General features: G+C 44.5%; 1 pseudogene across 1 annotated transcript; it reads left to right on the top strand.

The window, feature by feature from the left end:
- The first annotated feature begins 1,959 nt into the window (after positions 1-1,959).
- On the top strand, positions 1,960-17,768 carry LOC101012093 (annotated as a pseudogene). Its single transcript, XR_645632.4, has 4 exons — positions 1,960-1,970; positions 9,610-9,613; positions 10,139-10,143; positions 16,045-17,768. The product of XR_645632.4 is annotated as a putative elongation factor 1-alpha-like 3 (transcript).
- Positions 17,769-18,987: the final 1,219 nt, after the last annotated feature.

Raw genomic sequence — 18,987 nt, forward strand, 5'->3', positions numbered from 1 at the left:
TAGGTGGGATGCCCCTTTATAAAGTGCATGCCAAGTCCCTCAGCAGACGTTCGTGGAACTTGGCATACATCTCGGCATTCGTCTTGGCAGGATGTCCCAAGCAGAAGGGCGGTTCATGACCCTGAGTGGCACTGCCCCCGAGGCGTGTGTTTTCCAGTTCTACCATGGGACACACCCCGTCTATTCCTTCAGACTCACCGCTAGGCTGCATCCTAAAGCATTAAGACAAATTTAACCCTCAGACTCTCAAAAAAAGAAATATCTAATTTTCTTTTGTAACACAGCGTGGCCCCTATTCAGGAAATCCTCAAATGAACCTCCTCAGTCTTTATAATCAAAAGCAAAATAAGGAAAACAGGGCTAAGAAAAAGAAAAAAAACGAAAATGCAGGGACAAGAGGCAGACTCAATGGCTGGCTGCTTTACAAGCCCCCAGCTTCTCCAGGTTTCCCTAAGGACATTCCTCCAAATAACTGCCATCTGTGCAAAAGGTCAGGCCACTAAAGGGCAACTTACCCCATAAAATAAATGGGGAGAAGCTGTGCACAGCTTACCCACTCTGCCACAAGCTTGGCCACTGGAAACAGGATTGCCCTGAAAGCTGAAAGACCCCCAGAACAAAAATTCAACCCCTAGTGGCTTTAATCTAAAGGCGCTCTCTGCTCCAGCTAAAAGCAGCGCAGCTTAACGAGTAACCTGTGGAGGTGGGACACATTTGTTCCACATTCTGCGGGTCTGAAGTGCTGAAGCTCTCCGTGACGGAGACAAAGTGGAAAAGAGTGCTAGCTCCACACCGTGCAGTAGCTGGGAGGCTCACGAACCCTCCTGTAAAGCTAAACCCTTGCCTCTCCATTCATTCTTTTCCTTTTCTCTTTTTCTGTTCAATCCAAAGATCCAGCCTTAAAAGGGAAAGACAGTTTCTAACATCCTAATCTTTGATTTTATTGTTCTCTTTAAAACTCCAGCTGCTTGCATATTGTGGCCTGTTTTCATGTACATTTTAAACTTATGAGCAAGTTGCAACAAGAAAAATTCAGAGCTCAAATGGTTAACTTGCCTTATAGAGTTAAATAAAGCTTTCTAAAGCTCTTTATTGTCCTCTTTTTCTGTCTGCCTTAGATCAAGGTGGTTTTATAATCACCTGTAGAACTCTAACAGGTGCTCTTGAGTGCAGGTTTCTAATAACTTTGGAAATTGTAACGTTAGAATAAAGAAAAAACTTCCCAGACTCCCATTAAAAGCTAATGTGTTCATAAATGTCGAGCAGAACAGAAGTTAATTACATCAACTAAACTAATGGAAAACTAAAAACTAAAAAACAAAAAAAACTAAAAACTATAGTTATTTGCATATATTCATTAAAAATCTATTTTCTGACTGTGTGTCATGGCTCATTTTCTGGCTGTGTGCTATGGCTCACACCATGGCGTGAAAGTCTATTTTCTATTTTCTGGCTGCGTGCCATGGCTCACACCATGGCATGAAAATCTATTTTCTATTTTCCGGCTGTGTGCCCTTGCTCATGCCTGTAATCCCAGCACTCAGGCAGTTGGATTGTTTGAGCTTAGGTGTTCGAGATCAGCCTGGGCAATGTGGCAAAATCCTGTCTCTATGAAAAACACAAAAAATTAACTGGGTATGGTGGCACATGCCTGTAGTTCCAGCTACTTGGGGGGCTGGGGCAGGAAGATTGCTTGAACCTGGGTGGTCGAGGCTGCAGTGAGTTGATATTGCGCCACTGCACTCCAGCCTGGGTGATTAAAGCGAGACCCTGTCTCGAAAAAAAAAAAAAGAAAAGAAAAAAAATCTGTTTTCTTTTGTAACAGGTCACAGTTGGAGACACTGGTTATTTTTACCAAGCTTTAACTGGAATGGCATGCTTTTTTGGGGGGTGGGGAGGTGGAATCAAAGTTAACTTATAAAGCCAATAAAAGTTCCTTGGAAAAGCTGGCCTCATACCTTATCTACGCAGTCCCTGTGCAGGGTTCCTAACCTGTGATGAGTAAAGAATGTCACTTTCTAACAGACCCAGGAGCCCCAAGTTGTCTTGGGACCTCAAAAGGAAAAGAATTTACCCAACTCATACGGGTGTTTAATGGCACAAACCCATAACTGAGCTTAAGGCATTAAAGTTAAATCTGAGATTCTCTATGGAATAAAGTTTCAGCAAAACCAAATTTAAAAAATAGAAGAGTCTATATGCAAAATAATTATTCTTGCTAACTTCATGCAAATACTCAAGCCAAGTATAATAAGACTAAAACTTATTTTACCAATAGATTTTTTCTATTATAATTTGTTTTTAGTAAACTGGAAAGAAAAATTACGTTTCAGAAAAGCTGTAGTACACCTGTCATCAAATTCTAGTCTTGTCCACTGTTATAAAGTTTTTTATTATTTTTCACAATTTTAACCAAATTCTGAATTCTTTCACTACAAGTTCCCAATGCATTCAACATTTTTTTTTCCTTTTATTTTTCTAATTTAAACTCAATGGAGTTGCTATTGCCTCTTTCCTAAGGTCCTGCAAACTACAGTTCATTCTTTAAAATACAAGCAAAAGAATGAAAAGGGTAAGATGGCCACTGCCTTCCTCCTCTATAACTAAAAATGCGTTGAGTTTAACATCTAGATAAATTGTGCCCAATGTTAGTGTTTGTTTTTTCCTTCTGTTTCCATAAAAATGCCTCTTATTAAAAATTTGTTTGCCTTCATCATATGTAGAGGCTGTAAGGCTCACCTCTACACCACAAACTCCAAGGGGTCTGGCCCTGTCCTAGGGGCTTTAATTAGAGCCCATTGCCATTACACCCTCAACTATAATCAGACACACCAGGAATGGGAGACAAGTTCACTGTGCGCCTCCACAGGTTTTTTCTATGGTGGGGAAACAATAAAGTTAATGCCAGCAAAATGTGTAGTAATTCTTTCATACCTGTACATAGTTCAGCAACTGGAATGGAATATATAGAAATAAAGGTCAAAACTAAACTAACTCCTCACTAGTACATCTACAAACTTTTCCTTGATTTTCTCTTATTGAATTAACATTTAGAAATCTTCTCTCTCAGGCCCCACTTCTCCCACCTATAATAATGCTTATATTAGCTTATTTGTATTATGTATTATTAATGCAATATCTTGTTTTGTGTCTTCTAGAATACAACAATTTCAAACTAAAATGTCACTGCAGTGAGGGTATCAGGACTAAAAGAACTCCATGACTCTCCTTTGGATACAGCAGGACAAAATTTCAGGCTACAAATGCTGCCCCCAAACCCATGGTTACACAATGACTCTGCCCAGTTAACTCCCAAGCCAAGGATTTAGGCCCTTGTAACCTCCTGACAGACTAACAGGATTAGGTCGGGCCAGCTCAATGCCTCTGGTCAGCAGAAAGCAGTTGGAAGATGAAATCTTCACCCACATGCTAAAGACTTCTTATTGTTGCTCTGTTAGTGGGGAGATGTGGAGTCCTAACCAGGGAAAGGGAGTCAGGTTTGCAGGACCAAGGGAAAGCAAAAAGAGAAAGCAGATAAGCTACAAGTCTGCCTTTCTCAAGGTCTGGGATACACAGCCCTCCTGTGCAAATAATTCACAGTCTTCCTGCACCCAGCTATCACAGGACACCTGCAAGTTAACTCACTGCAATCTTGGTATTATCAGTACTACACAAAGCCCTCCTCAGCGTAAGCACTGCCCTACAAAATCTCCACAAGTCTTTGTTTCTTTGCAGTCAGCTTCTGCTGACATGCCCATTATCTCTCCGGCAATGGATTGTCCTACTTTCTCTAATAAATCTGCCTTTCTGTACCAACAACTGTCTTGGTAATTTTTTTTTTTTTTTTTTTTTTGAGATGGAGTTTTGCTGTTGTTGCTCAGGCTAGAGTGCAATGGTGCAATCTTGGCTCACTGCAACCTCTGCCTCCTGGGTTCAAGTGATTCTCCTGCCTCAGCCTCCCAAGTAGCTGGGATTACAGGCACGCGTCATCACGCCTGGCTAATTTTGTATTTTTAGTAGAGACGAGGTTTATCCATGTTGGTCAGGCTGGTCTTGAACTCCAGACCTCAGGTGATCTGCCTGCCTCAGCCTCCCAAAGTGATGGGATTATAGGCATGAGCCGCTGCACCCGGCCTGTCTTGGTTAAATTCTTATACCCCCACACCACTGTCCTGGATAGTTGTTGCTCCCCGCAACAAATACCATGAGAACCTCTAGGCACATAAACTTTAGATGAGATGAACCAATTCCTAGAAAACTACAAACTGCTAAAACATGCCTAAGATGAAACAGACATAATTAAATAATCCTATAACTTTTAAAGAAATCAAATGTATAGTTAAAAGTCGTCTAAAAAGAAACCTCCAGGCCCATATGATTTTACTGATGAATTCTACCAACTATTTAAATGAGAAGAAAACATCAATTCTATACAATCTCTTTCAGAAAATAGAAAAGGGACACTTTCCAACTTATTTTATGAGGCTTTCATTACTATTATAACAAAAGCAAAGACAGTACAAAAAAGAAAATTATAGACCACTATACCTACACCATTATGTGTTTTTGAATACAAAGAAATCCTCAACAAAACATTTGCAAATCAGCAACATATAAACAGAATAGTACAGCATGACATAATGGTGTTTATTATATGAGCAATGTATAAAAAGAATAGTATAGGCCAGACACAGTGGCTTACTTTGGTAATCTCAGCACTTTGGGAGGCTGAGGAGGGGTGGATCACTTGAGGCCAGAAGTTCAAAACCAGCCTGGCCAACATGGCAAAACCCCGTTTCTATTAGAAATACAAAACTTGGCCGGATGTGGTGGCGCATGCCTGTAATTCCAGCTACTCAGAAGACTGAGGCAGGAGAATCACTTGAGCCTGGGAGACAGAGGTTGCAGTGGGCTGAGATCACACCACCCCACTCCAGCCTGGGCAACAAGAGTAACAAGAGTGAAACTCTTTCTCAAAAAAAAAAAAAAAAAAAAAAAAAAAAGGATAGTACAGCATGATATAATGTTTATTATACTAGCATTGTATACAAAGAATAGCACAGCAAGACATAATAATGTTTACTCCAGGAATGCAAGTATGGTTCAATATTTGGATCTCAACCAATGTAATCTACCATAGACTAAGGAGAAAAAAACCCCACATGATCATATTAATTAATGAGAAAAAGCACTTGACCAAACTTAATGTCCATTCATGGGGAAAACGAACCTCTTAGCAAGCTTGGAATAGGAAAAAAAGTCTTTTTTTTTTTTGTGAGACAGAGTCTTGCTCTGTAGAGAAGGGGTTTCACCATGTTGGCCAGGCTGGTCTTGAACTCTTGACCTCAGGTGATCCACCTGCCTCAACCTCCCAAAGTGCTGGGATTACAGGTGAGAGCCACCATGTTGGGCTGAAAAATATGTCTTTAATTTGACAACAGACATCTAAATATCTACAGCTATCATTATGCTATTCTCATAAAATTAAGAATGAGGCAAGGATGTCCGTTCTCACCTAGTCAGTGCAATGAAAAGGAAAATTTACAAAAAGGCACACAAATTGGAAAGTATGCAATAAAACTATCCCTATTTGTAGATCATATGGTTGTACATGTAGAAAATTTCAAGGAATATATAAAAGAAAAAATAAAACAAGGCCAGGCATGGTGGCTCACGCCTGTAATCCCAGCATTTTTGGAGGCCTAGGTGGGTGGATCACCTGAGGACAGGAGTTCGAGACCAGCCTGGCCAACATGGTGAAACCCCATCTCTACTAAAAATACAAAAATTAGCCGGGCGTGGTGGAGGGTGCCTGTAATCCCAGCTACTCGGGAGGCTGAGGCAAGAGAATCACTTGAACCCAGAAGGCTGCAGTGAGCCAAGACTGCGCCATTGCACTCCAGCCTAGGCAACAGGAACAAAACTCTGTCTCAAAAAAAAAAAAGGAAAGAAAAAGCAAAGAACCTTCTAGAACTAATAAGAGAATTTAGCAAGATACAAGGTCAATGTGTAAAGATAAATTGTCTTTTTATATACCAGCAAAAATTCACAGTAGATCCTCAAATAAAATAATCTCACAAAACATGTACATGCTCTCTATGCTGAAAACTAAAAATAGCTGATAAAAGACACCAAAGAAGGTCTAAATAAATGGAGAAAGACACCATGTTCATGAATTAGAAGAATCAATATTAGAAAGATGACAATTCTTCCCAAATTTATACATACACTAATACAATTGCAATCAAAATCCCAGAGAATTTTTGGGAGACATAGACAGGTTGATTCAAAAAATTTATACAGAAAAGCAAAGAAGCTAGAATAGTTAGAACAATTTTGAAAAAGTAGAATAGATTGGATTTACCCTGCACAATTTTAAAATTTACTCTAAAGGTACTTTAATTAACAAACACAGTATGATATTGGCAAAGGAATAGATGCAAGATAAATGAAACAGTAGAGAGAGGAGAGTGAGAGGAATAGATCCACATACATATGGCCAATAGACTTTTTTAATCCTTTTTAAAATTAATAGACCATTATTATTATTACTCTTATTATTATTCGTGACAGGATCTCACTGTTGCCCAGGATGGACTGAAGTGGCACAATCATGGCTCACTGCAGGCTCGACTTCCTGCTCTCCAGTGATCCTCCCAACCTTGGCCTCCCACAGCTGGTACCATGGGTGTGCACCACCATGCCCAGCTAGTTTTTTTATTTTTGGTAGAGATGGGGTTTTGCCATGTTGCCCAAGCTGGATTTGAACTCCTGAGTTCAAGCTAGCCACCTGCCTCGGCCTCCCAAAATGCTGAGATTACAGGCGTAAGCCACTGTGAGTCTGTGCCTGGCAAGACTTAATTTTTTTAGAATAGTTTAGATTTCTAGAAAAATTAAGCAGAGCAGGGCAGCGCAGGGTCGCCATGGTGGAGCTGCAGCAGCTGCAGGTGCAGGAGGTCGTGGACTCCACGGTGAAAAGTCTGGAAAGAGAACATGCAGAACACGCAGGGTCTCATGTTCAGGTGCAGTGCCAGCTGTTGTGAGGACAGCCAGGCATTCACACAGCAGGTGTATTTCAACCTTGATAACTTGCTACAGTCACTTATTTTAGTAGCCTTTTGTAGATGCCATTGAATTTTCTACATAGACAATTATATCTCTTGCTACGAATGACAACATTTCTTCTTCCTTTCCAATCTGTTCTTTCTCTTGGCTTACTGCACTGAGTAGAACCTACAGCAAAGGGCATTTTTTCCTCAGTGTGATATTAGCTATAGGTTTTTCACAGATGCTCTTTATCAAGTTGAAAAAGTTCTCTTCTATTTCTAGTTTGCTGAGAGTTTTTATCAGAAATGGATGTAGGAATTTGTCAAATGCTTTTTTTGTATCTTTGAGATGATCATATTTTTGTTTAGATTGTTAATACCGTGGCATGGTGGCACATGCCTGTAGCCCCAGCTACTCAGGTGGTTGAGGCAGGAGAATCACTTGAGCCCAGGAGGTGGAGGCTGCAGTGTACCATAATCATGCCTGTAAACAGCCACTACTCTCCAGCCTGGAAAACACAGGGAGAACACAACTGAAAGATAAAAAGCTACGGTGTTTGTTTGTTTGAGATGGAGTCTCATTCTGTTGCCCAGGTTGGAGTGCAGTGGCAAGATCTCAGCTCACTGCAACTTCTGCCTCCCCGGTTCAAGAGATTCTCCTGTCTCAGCCTCCCCAGTAGCTGGGACTACAGGCGGGCGCCGCCGTGCGCAGCCAACTTTTGTATTTTTAGTAGAAACAGGGTTTCGCCATTTTGGTCAGGCTGGTCTTGAACTCCTGACCTCAAGTAATCCACCCATCTTGGCCTCCCAAAGTGCTGGGATTACAGGTCTGATCCACCACAACTGGCCTGGTTAAGGTTTTTATACTCAGCATGTTTTTATGACAATAAAAATATTAGAAGAAAATAGACAAGTTAGAGAGTGTGACTAGGGGTTAACGTGAAGACACTACATGATCCACGTTGTGTCCAAACAACAGTTTTAATCTATCAATTGTCTTTACAGCGTAACAAAAAGAACAGAGAGACATAGTTGTGCTTATCTCCTAAACTAAAATCTGGAGCGGAGCCTGACTGAGCATCTTCCAGGGCCCACTCTTATCTCCAGCTGTCTAGAGCACAGGCATAGGGCTGGGGTCTGCAGAATACTGCAAGAAGTGAGGTGGGCGCAGAGGAGTGGGCTCCACCCAGGCCAGGTGCCCTGTGGACATAAAGGAAAAGAGCCTAATTGTGACTGAAGCTGAGTTGGGAGCAAATATGGGGTTTAACAGAGTGGGGCACTGTCACCCCTCAAGAGGGGGCAGACAGATCTGATCACTCCAAACACCCAAAGGTGAGTTCAAACCCTTCCCCATTCTCTTGACTTCACTGGACAGCTGGGAACCTGCATCTTTGGTGACTCAATATTCCCACTCTGGTTCCCTAAGGACAGACCCTGAATTGATTCCAGGAATCCATGCGTCCAGGGAAACACTACACTTCCTAGGCTGCCTTGCAGTTGAGATGGCCAGTGAGGTGTCAGCAGAAGTGACAGGCAGGGCTTCTGGGAAATACCCTCAAGAAGCTAACTCAGCTGGGGCTGGGAGGTGTGGGAGCTAGTTCCCTCCGGCTTTGTCCCTGGCTCTCTTCCCAGCTGGACTGTGGGATGATGCTAGGGCTCAGTCAGCCTTCTTGTCGTCCTGGGGATGGAGGCTATGCACCAAGGGCAGGGAGCAGAAATACCAAAGGAACCTGGATTCCTGAGGCTCTCTTGGGGCTGCAAGACAGTGGTGGATTGCTAACCGTAGATATTTGTGTTTATGTATTTTCCACGCAGGAACTTCTACAATGGCACTGTGTCTGTAGGGAGGGCTATGGCCTGTCAGTCTGAAACTGCATAAGGGCTCCGGGCACTGGCTTTGTGTCCAAATACCTTGCTGTGTTTAAGGCATATCACAGCACCGGAGAATGTGGCAGAGGTCACATTCATCCATTCAAAGTGCAGGGAGGTTCCTATTCTGACACCAGCAACACTTACAAGGATGAACTAAAGCTGGGCAGTGAGGACGGAAAGGAAAAAGAAAGTTTATGAATACAGGTGGTATTGTTTGAACCGGTACGTTGCACTGTAAATCACAATAAAATATCACTAAAACAGAAGAGTTGGCCTCCCTGAGGATGAGGCCTTTGGGTCTCTAGGCATTTGCCAGCTCTCCTAGCCTAGGGGCAGGGGCACCTGCACAGGCTTCTGCTTTCCCTAGAATTACCAGCAGCGAGCATACGTCAGGGAGAGACATAGTTGCCTTAGCACTGAGGCTGAACCCCTGGGTGTTCTTGGGAGGGCACTGATTGTGAAGAACAAGCTACTTTCTAGTCCCTGGAGGTCACTCCTTAAAGCCTCCTGATGAGGCAAGTTTACAGGATCCACGCTCCCCGAGCCAGCAGTGACACCCACGCTTGGCAGTGAGAAGTAGGGCTGTAACTTAAGTAGGGCTGTGAGCCAAAACGGCGGGTCGGGAAAGGGATTTATCTCAAAGGAAAACGAGAGGAGAGTGAATGACCTCATCATTAGCTGGGAGGCTCAGGAGTGCCCTGGTAGACAGTCACTGCCTGGAGGTGACTTTGTAGAAAGCAAACTTTGGCTGTCACAGCGCACAGGGAGGCCTGGGAAAGCCCAGGGAAGCAGAAGTCTGGTCGGTGAGGCCGAGGAGGAGGGGCCTTCTCCTGACCCCACGGGCGTGGCCTGGCCAGGAAGCTCAGGACTTGCTTCTCCCCACTGCTTGGCCACCTTCTCAGTTCACTCTCAATCTATCGGGAAGCCAGAGGGAAGGCGGCTGCCCACAGCGCACACCGTGGAGGGACCCTGAGGGCAGTGGAGCGCAGGTCTAAGGTGAGGCAGGTGCTCTTAGGTTAAAAATAGGGGAAAAATCTTTTTTTTTTTTTTGAGACGGAGTCTTGCTGTGTCGCCCAGGCTGGAGTGCAGTGGCGCGATCTTGGCTCCCTGCAAGCTCCGCCTCCCGGGTTCACGCCATTCTCCTGCCTCAGCCTCCTGAGTAGCTGGGACTACAGGCGCCCGCCATCTCGCCCGGCTAGTTTTTTGTATTTTCAGTAGAGACGGGGTTTCACCGTGTTAGCCAGGATGGTCTCGATCTGCTGACCTCGTGATCCGCCCGCCTTGGCCTCCCAAAGTGCTGGGATTACAGGCTTGAGCCACCGCGCCCGGCCAAAACCAGGGGAAGAATCTTAAGCACTATTACGGACAGGACCCTGGGAGGGTTGAAGGTCAACGTGGAGGCGAAACTAAGATTGGAAGGCGAGCGGGAGCGGGGAGGGATAGCATTAGGAGATATACCTAATGTAAATGACGAGTTGATGGGTGGAGCACACCAACATGGCACATGTATACATATGTAACAAACCTGCACGTTGTGCGCATGTACCCTAGAACTTAAAGTATAATAATAATAATTTTTAAAAATAGCTATGATTGTTTAAAAAAAAAAAAAAAAAGATTGGAAGGTGAGTATGGAGCCCGGAGTCACGGAGGTTCCGGAGCGGGTGATGGTTTCTGAGAAGCTCCAGGCTCTTCACGAGTTCTGTGAAAGCCGCTGGAGTTGACTCTGTTACTAGCAGTGAGAGGGACAATTCCTAACCCACACACACGTTCGTTCAGCTGGACGCCTCCTGGCAGGAGGGCTCGTCTCTGGGCAGGTGCTGGGGCCACAAGAGAGATAGGAATGGACTTTGTACTCTTCGGGGAGGGTAAGCGGCGGGGGGGTGGGGGGCGGGCAAGAAACAATAAAGCCGGCAAAGAAAGCACCACAAAATTCCAGGTGGCGGTAAGTACCAGAACCATGGCATCTAATAGTGATAAGCAAATAAAGTACTCTAGCTGATCAAACAGCAGGGGAATGTTTGCTATTTTACATAAGTGCTCCAGGAAGGTGCCTCAGAGCAGGGACAGTGAATGGTGACGTAGAACCTCCGGGGAGGCTGCAGGAGGGAACTGCCTCTCCCAAGTCCCCCGGTCCCCGGTAGGGCCCTCACCCTCGGGTCAGACCAGGCCCGGGTAGGAGCCGCAGGACTGGAACCTGCGCCTCTGCGAGGAGCTCTCGGAGATGCGCCAGGTTCCAGCTACAGGGCCGCGTTCCGCAGACGCCGGGCAGGCAAGAGCGCTGCGGCTCCGCCCGCGGGGACCAGTAGCCCGCACAGACCCAAGCAACCCAGGACCAGGGCCGCAGGACTGCAGGTCTGCTTCCGCAGCTCGCCGGCCACACGCAGGCCCCGCCCATGCCGAGGCCGCACCCCGCCCCCGAGCCCCGCCCACACTCCCGCCTCCGGCCCCAAGCTCCGCCCACGCCACACCACTGCAGTCCGCCCCCGGTCTCGTCCAGCCCTTCGGGGTTGGGGAGGACCCTGCTGGCTTTCGAGAAGGTGGAAACTGGACCCACAGGAATGGATCGCAGAGGCCGCGCGCCGTGGCTCACGCCTGTAATCCCGGAGGCCGAGACGGGCGGATCACCTGAGGTCAGGAGTTCGAGACCAGCCTGGCCAACACAGTGAAACCCCGTCTCTACTAAAAATATCAAAATTAGTCTGGGAGTGGTGGCGGGCGCCTGTAGCCCCAGCTACTTGGGAGGCCGAGGCAGGAGAATTGCTTGAACCCAGGAGGCGGAGGTTGCAGTGAGCCGAGATGGCGCCATTACACTTCAGCCTGGAGTGCAGTGAGACTCATCTCAAAAAAAAAAAAAAAAATTGGAGTGCTGGGATGCTGATGCTGTGCGGGGAGGGACGCCCCTGCCCTGTGCCTCCCCTCCCCATCCCTGGCAGATATCCAGGTTACAGAATGAGAGTCTGCGGTGCGACAGAATGAATGAGCCACTGGTACTCCGCACCCATCAGCCTGCTAGATCTCCCGGGGAGTTACGCTGGTGAGAGAAACCAGTCCCAAAGATCACAGACGGATGATCAATTTCTCCAAAGAACAGAGGAGAGAAATGCAGGACTCCTTAGCGGTGCCAAGGAGTTAGGGAGGTGGGTGGGTGTGGCTATAAAAAGGCAACCCAAGGGGTCCCTGTGAAGGAAATCTGTGTCCCGCGGAATGCAACACACCGTTGGGATACCAGACCGTCCTTTGTGAGATGCCACCATTGTGGGAAACCGGATGAAGGGTGCATGGCTCCACAGAAAAAGTTCAATTAAAGGAAAATGGTTTAAGGACAAGGAAATACCTAGAAAATGGAAAGTCTTGGAACCAGAGCCAATGGGGTGTTGGGGGGGGCGGTGTTGGTGAACAGTTTGGGCAGATTGTCTTTTTTTCTAGAGCTTGCTGGCTTCTGCCACCTCATTTGGCAGTCACCTGCCACTGTGACCTCCCCAAGACCCCTTTCCAAACTCCAAACTCTATACCTTGATTTCTGGTGTCTCTACAAATAGAGACCAGAACCATTGATGTCCCACTCCAACAACAGAGTAGAAGGAAGGAAGGTTTCCCCTGTGTTTAGAATGTTCCTAATGAAAATAACTGCAACTGTTGATTGCACTTCCTGAGGGTCGTTGGGACTTTCCCTCTCATATACTTATTGGTTCATTCTTTCGTTCATTTTGCTTTAACTCACAGTGGCCCTGCCCGTCCTAAGGTGCAGTGCTGGCATTGGTCTATGTATTGATGATGTTCTCCTTGTCTTCAGAGGTGAGAATGTGCCCTCTCTCTGAGATGCCCTCTTGCCCCTAAGCTCCCCAGCGGGGAACAGGCTGCCTTGTCTCGTGAGTCCAGATCCTGGGAGCAGCTTTCATTTAGGAATGGAAAGGCAGGTCCTGGGAGCACTGGCGCCTGCGCGCCCATCATGCAAGTCTGTGACGCAACGTCACCACCTTGTGGCAGCGATGAGAGATCACAACGTGGACTGAGCAAGCTGCTCCCTGGTTGGGGTTGGAAGCTGGACTGGCCTAGTTCCCTGGGTCTTTTGAATCGTGTAAGCTGAACGGTGGTAGATTCCAGGACAGTTCAGGAGGAGCCCATCGTTAAAAGGAAAATAACAGAACTTACTGCTAATCTGGTATTGGAGCTGAGCAATTACTGCAAACAAATGAGATGTGACCATAATTGCATCCTGAGTCTGAGGAGGAGGTCATGCTGCTAAAACTAGACAAAATCAGCTCCAACGACAAACATCATATCTGGGGGTTTCCAGATTCTCACTTTTCATTTAATACCCAGCCTTAGTGGAATGCAAGAGTCGGAGTCGGCATTCTGGGCAGGGAGGCAGCTGAGGCAGGTACACATCTCTTCTCCCCAACGCCCCATGTTTATACTTCCGAATAAAATGGACCATTGTGGAGCTAAGGTAAGGCTAAACTAGCTGAGCCACCTCCTGAAGAGGTCATTGCTTTTGTTTTTATTTAATGAGCTTTCTTTCCCTTCTGCTACCAGCATCCCCATCCCTTTGGGAAACTGACTCTTAATAACAGAGTTTTTTGTACTTTTTAACTTTGTTTTTCTGTAGTCAAATATGTACAACATAAGATATGCTGTTTTATCCATTCTTAAGTGTACAGTTCAGAAGCATTAATTACATTGACAATGTTGTACAACCTTTCCTGCTATTTATTTCCATAACCTTTTTCAACAGAACAAATAAAAACACGGGACTCATTGTATAGTAACTTCCCATTCCCCCCTCCTTTCATCACCAGTAGCCTCTAATCTACTTTCTGTCTCCATGATTTGTCTATCTCATGTACTTCACTTAAATGGAACCCTACACAATGGGCCTTTACACTCAGCTTATTTCCCTTGAAAACCTTGTTGGCAAGTTTCATCAGTGTTGTAATATGAGTCAGAACTTCACTTCTTTTTGGCTGAATATTAAAAATGCACAGGTCGTTTGAGATTTGTGAATAATGTACCAATGATTATTGGCATATATGTGTCTGTGTGACTCCCTGCGTTTAATAGTTTTTGTCTCTATCGAGGAATGGAATTGCTACTACAACAATTCTATCATCATCCTATGTGTAGCTTTTTGAAGAATAGCCAAAATGCATTTCACAGTGTCTGCAATTTTACATTCCCACCAACAGTGTATGAGGGTTCCAATTTCTCCATGTTTTCACCAACATTTGTTATGTTGCTTTTTTTTTTTCTAAATTATAGCCATCCTAGCAGCTGTGATGTGGTATCTCATTGTGTTTTTGATTTGCATTTCCCTAATAACTAATGACTTGAATCATCTTTTCATGTGTTTACTGGCCATTTGTATACCTTTGTTGGAGAAATGTCTATTCAAGTCCTTTGCTTATACTTTAATTGGATTGTTTGTCTATTCGTTGTTGAGTTGTAGAAGTTCTTTATATTCTGAATTTATTGGATATATGATTTGCAAACATTTTCCTTCACTCTGTAGGTTGTCTTTCTTGGTAATATCCTTTGATACACAAAATTTCAGATTTTAATGAAGTATACTCCCAATGGATGTTGTTTCTTTTTGTTTTTTTGGTTGTTGTTTTGCCACAGATTTCGGTATCATATTAAGAGCCTATTACCAAACTCAAAATTATGAAGATTTACTTCTATGTTTTCTTCTAAGAATTTCATGATTTTAGTTTTTATATTTAGGTCATTACTCATGAGGGGTTTTTTTATATGGTGTGAAGCAGCGTCTCACTTTACTCTTGCATGTGGAAATTCAGTCCTTCCCTGTCATCTATTGACGAGATGTGAAGCAGCGTCTCACTTTACTCTTGCATGTGGAAATTCAGTCCTTCCCTGTCATCTATTGACGAGACTACTCTTTCCCACACTGAATATCGCTTAGCACCCTTGGCCACAGATATATGAGTTTATTGAGGATCCCTTGTACATGTCTTGCTGCTTTTATGATTTTCTCTTTGTCTTATACAGACATTCCTCATTTCACTGCATTTTGCTTTATTGCAATTCACAGATATTGTGTATTTTACATATTGAAGGTCTGTGGCAACTGTGTCAAGCAGGATTTGGGGACCATTTTCCCAACAGCATGTGCTCATTTCTTGTCTCTGTGTTACATTTTGGTAATTCTCACAATATTTCAAACATTTTCATTATTATTACCTCTGTTATAGTGATCTGTGATGTTACTATTATAATTGTTTTGGGGTGCCACAAACTATACCCATATAAGTTGACAAACTTAATGGATAAATATTCTGTGTGTTCTGACTGCTCCAGCGAGCAGTCATTTCCCCATCTCTCTCCCTCTCCCAAGTTCTTTGAGACAACACAGCAATATTTGACCAACCCTATAATGACCTTTAAACCTGCAAATAAAAGGAAGAGTTGCATGCCTGTCACTTTAAATCAAAAGTGAAACATGATTAAAGTTAGGAAGACATGTCAAAAGCCAAGATATGCCATAAGCAAGGCCTCTTGCACCAAACAACCTGCCAAGTTGTGAATGCAAAGAAAAAGTTCTTGAAGGAAATTAAAAGTGCTACTTTAGTAAACACATGAATGATAAGTAACACAGCCTTATTGCTGATGTGGGGAAAATTTTAGTGGTCTGCATATATCAAACCAGCCACAGAACTCCTTTCAGCCAAAGCCGAATCCAGAGCAAGGCCCCAACTCTCTTCAATCCTATGCAGGAAGAGAGAAGTGAGGAAATCGCAGAAGAAAAGTTGGAAGCTAGCAGATGTGGTTCATGATGTTTAAGGGAGGAAGCCATCTCTGTAACATAAAAGTGCAACGTGAAGCAGGAAGTGCTGATGTAGAAGCTGCACCAAGTTATCCAGAAGATCTAGTTAAGGTCATTGATGAAGGTGTCTACACTACACAGATTGTCCATGTAGATAAAATAGCCTTCTATTGGAAGAAGATGCCACCTAGGACTTCCATAGCTAGAGAGGAAAAGTCAATGCCTGGCTTCAAAGCTTCAAAGCATAGGCTGGCTCTGTTAGGAGCTGATGCAAATTGGTGACTTTGAGACCAATGCTCATTTACCATACTGAAAATCTTAGGGCTTTAAGAATTATGCTAGCTTTTTCGCAATGGGTTTGCCGCCAGAACACAGGTGTAGTGAAAACTACCCCTAAAAACCAAAATGGGAAAGGAAAAGACTCATATCAACATTGTCGTCATTGGACACGTAGATTCGGGCAAGTCCACCGCTACTGGCCATCTGATCTACAAATGCGGTGGCATTGACAAAAGAACCACTGAAAAATTTGAGAAGGAGGCTGCTGAGATTGGAAAGGACTCCTTCAAGTATGCCTGGGTCTTGGATAAACTGAAAGCTGAGCAGGAACGTGGTATCACCATTGATATCTCCTTGTGGAAATTTGAGACCAGCAAGTACTATGTGACTATCATTGGTGCCCCAGGACACAGAGACTTCATCAAAAACATTACAGGGACAGCTCAGGCTGACTGTGCTGTCCTGATTGTTGCTGCTGGTGTTAGTGAATTTGAAGCTGGTATCTCCAAGAATGGGCAGACCCGAGAGCATGCTCTTCTGGTTTACACCCTGGGTGTGAAACAACTAATTGTTGGTGTTAACAAAATGGATTCCACTGAGCCACCCTACAGCCAGGAGAGATATGAGGAAATTGTTAAGGAAGTCAGCACTTACATTAAGAAAATTGGCTACAACCCCGACACAGTAGTATTTGTGACAGTTTCTGGTTGGAATGGTGACACCATGCTGGAGCCAAGTGCTAACATGCCTTGGTTCAAGGGACGGAATGTCACCCGTAAGGATGGCAATGCCAGTGGAACCACGCTGCTTGAGGCTCTGGACTGCATCCTACCACCAACTCGTCCAACTGACAAGCCCTTGTGCCTGCCTCTCCAGGATGTCTACAAAATTGGTGGTATTGGTACTGTTCCTGTTGGCCGAGTGGAGACTGGTGTTCTCAAACCGGTATGGTGGTCACCTTTGCTCCAGTCAACGTTACAACTGAAGTAAAATCTGTCAAAATGCACCATGAAGCTTTGAATGAAGCTCTTCCTGGGGACAATGTGGGTTTCAATGCCAAGAATGTGTCTGTCAAGGATGATAGTCGTGGCAACGTTGCTGGTGACAGCAAAAACGACCCAACAATGGAAGCAGTTGGCTTCACTGCTCAGGTGATTATCGTGAACCATCCAGGCCAAATAAGTGCTGGCTATGCCCCTGTATTGGATTGCCACATGGCTCACATTGCATGCAAGTTTGCTGAGCTGAAGGAAAAGATTGATCGCTGTTCTGGTAAAAAACTGGAAGATGGCCCTAAATTCTTGAAGTCTGGTGATGCTGCCATTGTTGATATGGTTCCTGGCAAGCCCATGTGTGTTGAGAGCTTCTCAGACTATCCACCTTTGGGTCGCTTTGCTGTTTGTGATATGAGGCAGACAGTTGCGGTGGGTGTCATCAAAGCAGTGGACAAGAAGGTTGCTGGAGCTGGCAAGGTCACCAAGTCTGCCCAGAAAGCTCAGAAGGTTAAATGAATATTACCCCTAATATCTGCCACCCCACTCTTAATCAGTGGTGGAAGAATGGTCTCAGAACTGTTTGTTTCAATTGGCCATTTAAGTTTAGTAGTAAAAGACTGGTTAATGATAACAATGCCTCGTAAAACCTTCAGAAGGAAAGGAGAATGTTTTGTGGACCACTTTGGTTTTCTTTTTTGCGTGTGGCAGTTTTAAGTTATTAGTTTTAAAAATCAGTACTTTTTAATGAAAACAACTTGACCAAAAATTTGTCACAGAATTTTGAGACCCATTTAAAAAGTTTAATGAGAAAAAAAAAGAAAGAATTATGCTAAACCTACTTTGCCTGTGCTCTCTCAGTGGAACCACCAAGCCTGGGTGACAGCATGTCTCTTTACAGCATAGTTTACTAAGTATTTTAAGCCCACTGTTGAGACTCGCTGTTCAGAAAAAAAAGATTCCTTTCAAAATATTACTGCTCATTGACAATGCACCTGATTACCCAAGAGCTCTGATGGAGATGTACAAGGAGATGAATGCTGTTTTCATGCCTGCTAGCACAACGTGCATTCTACAGCTCATGGATCAAGAAGTAAATTCAACTTTCGAGTCTTATTTAAAAAATGCACTTCCGGCCGGGCGCAGTGGCTCACGCCTGTAATCCCAGCACTTTGAGAGGCCAAGGCGGGTGGATTACCTGAGGTATGCAGGTTGAGACCAGCCTGGCCAACATGGGGAAACCCTGTCTCTACTAAAAATACAAATATCAGCTGGGCGTGGTCGCGGGTGCCTGTAATCCCAGCTACTTGGGAGACTGAGTAAAGAGAATCACTTGGACCCGGGAGGCGGACGTTGCAGTGAGCCGAGATCGCGCCACTGCACTCCTTCCTGGGCGACAAAAGTGAGACTCCATCTCAAAAAATAAATAAATAAATAATAATAATAAAAAAATACACTTCATAAGGCTATTAGCTGCCAGATATAGTGATTCCTCTGGTGGATCTGGGCAAAGTAAATTGATAAATTTCTAGAAAGATTCTCACCACTCTTGACACCATTAAGAACATTTGCGATTCACGGAAGGAGGTCAAAATATCAACATAACAGGAGTTTGGAAGAAATTGATTCCAATGCTCATGGAAGACTTTAGTGAAGGAAGTAACTGCGGATGTGGTGGAAATAGCAACAGAACTAGAATTAGAAATGGAACCTGAAGATGTGACAGAATTGCTGCAATCTCATGTCAAAACTTTCACAGATGAGGAGTCACTTCTTATGGATGAGCAAAGGAAGTGGTTTCTTGAGATGGAATCTGCCTCTGGGGAAGATGCTGTGAACACTGTTGAAATGACAACATGCCGGGTGTGGTGGCTCACACCTGTAATCCCAGCACTTTGGGAGGCTGAGGCAGGCAGATAACCTGAAGTTAGGAGGTCGAGACCAGCCTGGCCAACAAGGTGGAACCCCGTCTCTACTAAAAATACAAAAATTAGCCGGGTGTGGTGGCACATGC

This window comes from Papio anubis, chromosome 6 (genome assembly GCF_008728515.1).
Source record: "Papio anubis isolate 15944 chromosome 6, Panubis1.0, whole genome shotgun sequence".
Classification (NCBI taxonomy): Eukaryota; Metazoa; Chordata; class Mammalia; order Primates; family Cercopithecidae; genus Papio; species Papio anubis.